Consider the following 6,000-nt stretch of genomic DNA (forward strand, 5'->3'; position numbering starts at 1 on the left):
TGCTAAAATCCATTTCACACCACTGAATTTTGTACTTTTATACAAGAGCAAACCACACTTTCAGTAGTATTTTCCTTTTAATGCAGATAAATTACTTAAAATAAGATGTAAATAAGGACTACATAAAATCACAGTGCACATAGAGTGACCCTGTGGTGATAATATAAAGAACAGCAACAGTTTCCTTTCTAAAAAATTTGGAAAAAAACTACATGCATCATACAGTTATTGTTAGATTCACAAAATTAGCTAATAGTATTTGGTACATAACAGTTGACCAGAGGCACAATTAAAATAATATACTTCACAACCATGAGAAAAGAGAACCCCTGGCCCCACAAAAAAAGTTCAATAAAAATTCTTGATCCTCATCATGCTGGCTATCACTTGGTTCGGAAGGTACTATGACTTCACAACTCCGGTTGAAGTTAATACCATTGTTGGAGCCCCTGACACCATTTTTATGAGGTAATCTCCACTCTAGCCAGAAGCAAACCTCACTCTGTCTTGAAGGTACAGAGTCCAACGTTCAACAAACAAGATGGAAACCTTTTGCACAAGTTCAGTATTCAGAGGACAGTGCCCAACATCCTACTTAGTTCTGCCTTGGTCCACCCAAGGGGTCATGCTTAATATAGGATAGCATCCTTAATATGCTGCTGAGCCAAAGAGGGAGATATTAGGTGGAGTGATCAAAAGCTTGATCAAGCGGTGGTTTTTAAGTTGGGTTTTAAAAAAAGACAGGAAAATGGGCAAGTTTAAGAAGAGAACTCCATGGGGTTGAGGCAAACGCAGGCATGTCCAATGATAATGGAGTAAATGAGGAGGGATGCAAAAGAGTTCAGAGTATCAGAGAGTTCAGGGTGGGGGAGGGGATGTTGGAGAGCTGGAGGAGATTAGAGAGACAGAGAAGGGTGAGGCAATGAAGGAATTAATACACAAAGGTGAGAAATTTCAATGTGAGGCATCGAGTAGCTATATACATTATAGAACCCTGACTCAGATAGTGAAATAATCTACATGTTGAATTAGACTGGCATTCCAGCCAACCAGTGGTAAGCAACTGGATTGGAAGAATCTATATCAGAACTCCATTTATAAATTTGGTTTGAATGCTTATTTTTGTCAGGATTTTCTTATTGGTGTGCGGGGGCGAACCCCACACGCCAACGGGTAAAATGACGCGCGGTGATTTCAGGCAAGCATCCCAATGTCACTGCACGCCATCGCAATATGTAAGTGGGTAGGCGCGCAATGTTCTCAGCTGCGCGCCCGCCATTAATTAATCAGGTACTTAAGGCCCTTGAGGCATTAATTGTCTGCAATTTTTCAGGGCATGTGCGATCTTCAGGACGTCGCATGGGTGCAATGGGCAGGCAGGTAGGAGACATTTGTGTTAACCTCATCCACGGGCGGGATAAGAGGGGTGAGTGGGGTTGCGATTGGTATCTGTTAGATATTTAATTGTGAAAGTCACTGCTACTTGCTATGTGAGCAGGAATACTTCAAAACTCTTCACAGCTGCTTGGACAGGAGTAACAACCTTCAGGTCAGGACTCTACAGTAAAAATCATTTTTGGGGCTTGCAGGTTTCAGGAAGCCTTCCCTTAGCCTGGGATTGGGAGTTGTGCTATCCACTGGAAGCACCTCCTCTGAGGAGGAAGGGAGGGCCAGAAGGGGGAGGAGGCCAGGAGTCCACATTCAACCTCCAGGGTAGCCACCTTTGGGAGGAGAGGCTCAGGCATTAGGGATGCAGGGCCAACATGAAGTCCAAGGCGGAAGGGGCCACAGAGGATGCCACTATCCTGCTGCCAGGGTATACAGGCAGCAAAGCAGCTACCTCAATATGTCTGAGGTACAGTATTGAAGGAGGCTCCGTCTCTCAAGGGAGATAGTCACCTCCATCCATCAGATGATAGGCCCTGAGATCTCCGCAAACTGTGTGGGTGGACATCCCATGCCAGTGGCTCTGAAGGTCACAGCTGCCCTCAACTTCTATGCCTCCGGCCCTTTCCAGGGGTTGGTGGGTGATCTTTGCAGAATCTCCCAATCAGCTGTCCACACTTGTGTCAAGCAGGTTACAGACGCTCTATTCAGGTGTGCATTGACTTTCATCCACTACTGCTGGGACAATGCCAGCCAGACACAGCGAGCCAGAGGCTTCACAGCCATTGCTGGCTTCCCCCATGTCCAGGATGCAATAGACTGTACACATGTGACCATCAAGGCACCAGCAGGTGAGCCCGGTGCCTTCGTCAACAGGAAGGGCTTCCACTCCATGAATGTGCAGATAGTGTGTGATCACAGGATGCAGATTCTACAAGTCTGTGTAAGGTACCCAGGCAGCTCCCACGACACTTACATACTCAGACACTCCCAGGTGCCAAGGCTCTTCACTGCTCTAGCTTGGCTGGATGGATGGCCGCTGGGTGACAAGGGCTATCCCCTCAAGTGGCTCATGATGCTCCTCCGCCATCCAAGAACAGAGGCTGAGCAACGGTACAATAGGAGCCACGCCTCCACAAGGGCTGTGGTGGAGAGAACCATCGGTCTTCTCAAGATGCCCTTCCGATGCCTGGACCGTTCAGGGGGCACACTCCAGTAATCCCTAGATCGTGTGTTGTTGATAGTGGTTGCATGCTGCGCTCTCCACAATCTGGCACTGGAAAGGGGTGATGCAGTGGCGAAGATTTAGACACAGTTGCTCTGGCTGAGCATGATGAGTCCAGCAGTGAGTCCAAAGATGACCATGTACAGGAGAACGCTGAGGGGTAAACGCTGACCCGGACATACTCCATGGAGACAGGGGCACCCTGCCAAATCCAAAGAACCTTCAGCTAGCCCACCACAGATAGACCTCCAACACATGCTAGGGCTGCAGTCTCCATACTTGACACCCGAGTGCTAAATCTGCCTGGATAGGAACATTAACTAAGGCCCTTGTCAATAAAGCTCAATTTCAAAAAACTCACTCATAACATCATGGGTTCCCGTCCACCTGCAGAAGTAAGGAATCATCCTGAGCCATGGCAACATGTCAAAATTTAATGAGATTATAAATTGAACTTCAGAAACCCAAACAAAAAGGTGTTGCTCATCACACCAAGTCTTTATGAGCTAATAGTGGGGCAACATAAAACCACCAGTGGTGTGCCTAGTGTGCCTTAAGTTTATGCTTACAGGTGCTACATCTAGGTGCTGTCCCCTCGCTGGCACTGGCATCTGAGACAGCCTGCTCACTGTGCTGTCCTGTTGGCCTCGATGACCTTGGCGGCTGTCCTCTGGCATGTGAAGCCTTTGATGGCCCCATCCTGGGACGGAGTGGCCAGTTCCACAGCTGGCATCTCCCCAGTTGCCACAGCCTCATCAGATGCCACGATCACTGGCAGAGGGGCGGAGGAGTTGCTGCCCTCATCCGGAGTGCCTTGAGAGGAGCCTGCAGAGATGACAGGCAGCTGTTGTGGCGACGTGAAGTTGCTTTGGACCTCCCTGCTCAGCGTAGATGGATTGACCCAGGCTGGGATACTTGGTGCCCAAACCATCTCCCACACTGGCACTGACCAGCTGAGGTCAATGCCGCTGTGAGGGCTTGCAGGTCTGAGAGCATCCCCAGGAGGCCCTGATTGGTCTCCTGGAGGAGCCTCTCCACGAGAGTCGCCACTCTTTCCATGGAGGAAGCATGGCACTTAGCCATGAGGCTCATTGCATCAGTGATGCTCCGCGTGGGCACCACGCATAGCCTCATGTATCTCCACCAGATCATCTCACATACTCTGCTGCACTTCCAGCGTTTGCAACTCCAGAGGCACATCATCAGATATTGACCAAGCATGTGCCTGGTCCCCTGCAGTCCTCCGACTGCCGGCGCCCTGGGCACTCTCTCTGCCTACACCTCAAATGAGTAGGAAATGCCCTCACCACTGTGCCCTGGGACACTAGCTGAAGATCTAATTCCCACCCAGTATCTGTGCTGGTGCCTGCCTGGCAGAGATGGTGTGACACTAGTGAGCCGATAGGTTCAGGGCCCTCAGATGTGAGAGGTGCCCCTCTGCCTCCTCCACCTGGCCCTGCTCCAGTGATGCTGAAAGGATGAATGAGGTGATTTGATTAGTTAAAGTGGAGACAATGTCAATGTGCATGCCCTTCCCCCGGATCATTATGCGCTCATCCGTCCACATCAATGGTAAACCCATGTTTCAAACTTCAATCACTGAGCATTCAGCAGTGCCATGGCTGCTGGGACACACATGGTGACCTCAATGTTCGGCAAACATTCCTCCCCGTGGCACCCCCAGCCTCATTGCCACCGGTGGACCTGGGCGCATGGCACCTCTCCAGATCCATGGCCTGCTGTTCAAATGGAGTCAAGACGGCCAACTGGACCTAGACTCCACCAGTCCGCATCCGCTCAGCGAAATTGTGCGCAGTCTTCTCCTGAAAAGGAGAGAGGAGTTTTGATTAGTCCAGCCTGTACCTAGATTCCCATCACATCCCTGCCACCCCAACCATAGTGGGACATTGCAGGACTCCAGTTCTTAGTCACTTCGCAGCTGCCGCACACTCACAAATGTTGCCTCCTTCACATGTGGCACCTCAAGGTGTAACCTTGCTAAGCAAGGAGGCACAAGCAGGTGGAACACAAAGGGCAGCAGATGGATTGGTGCCCATCCACCTGGAAGCTCCCCTCCCAGCATGTTAGCACCCTGACTTTGACATGCTTCACTATTCCATCACTCTGCCTAGGTGCAGATCCTTGAGGTTGCCCCCGATTCTATACTCTGGGTGTCAGTGTCACACATGCTGCAGGTGCAGAACCCATCTCAGCACAGCCCTCTCAACCAGGCAAGGGCAATCTCTGCTGGCCCACCTAGAGAGGGAAATATGCCGTGAAGAATTCAATGCTGTAACTGCTTCAGAGTTGTTTTGCTGGGGGTGGTGGGGGGTGGGGGGATGCATTGGGGGGGAAAGGCTGACAGCTGCATTAAGTGATCTCAGCCAACACTGTACTCACCCTTCCTGAGTGCAGGAGGTGGTTGAGTCTCTTGCGGCACCAGATCCATGTGCGTCGCACCACATCATGGGATCTCACACTCTCGGCCACCTCCTCACACGCACGTTTGGTCAGGAGGGGAGGCCTCCACCCAACCAACAACCACCACGCCCCCCGCCCACCCCGCCCCGTCTCTCGGAAGCAGGACCTCCTGCTATGCTGCACCTCCTCCAGGAGGGCAGCTAGGCACTCATCTGAAAAACAAGGGGCACACTGCCCTGTTGCCCTACCCTCTGGCCTGGCCTGCTGCTGGCCTACCCTCCGGACTTGTCTGCTTACAGGAAGCCCTCTGGTGAGCCCTTCTACCTGCTATTGTGAACAGCCTTGCAAAGGCTGCCAGCGCTTCATTTAAACAGGCCACTGGGTCGCCATTCAACCCGGCTGTCAGTACACTCCTGCCGCCGCCCGCCCACTCCCTCTATCCTCAGGAGTTGAGAAATACGCTGGGTGGGCCTTAATTGGCCAGCCTGCATCAAATGGCAGTGCCCGCACTCGCTCCTTTTTGGCCTGCCCGACATGGGGAGAATTCTCCCCTTTTTGTTCATTTTTATTTTTGCATTGTGGCCAATAGGCTGTCGTTGAAAGAGGGAAGATAAGATTGTGGGACCGTTGGTGATTGGGGAATTGGGGCTACGGTTACTGGTGTCATACTAGGGTGAGTTCTTCATGGGTAGCCTGACTGGAAAGGAGCTGTCTTCGTTGCCTCCTCTTTCCCTCTTCACCTTCTTCCCTCTCCTCCTCATGCTCCAGCTCCTCACCTGTTCACCATATAGTTAGTGGCAAGAGTTGTCCCCTTATGATGGCAAAGTTGTGCAGCATGTAGTAGACCATTATGAGTTTGACACCCATTTTGCTGAGTGCTGCAGAGCTCCTCCGTAGCGGTCCAATCAGTGGGAGTGTTGTTTTTCCAATGCTCTGCCCACTAGATTTCTCATGGCAACATGACTTTC

This window comes from Carcharodon carcharias, chromosome 2, assembly GCF_017639515.1.
Source record: "Carcharodon carcharias isolate sCarCar2 chromosome 2, sCarCar2.pri, whole genome shotgun sequence".
Classification (NCBI taxonomy): Eukaryota; Metazoa; Chordata; class Chondrichthyes; order Lamniformes; family Lamnidae; genus Carcharodon; species Carcharodon carcharias.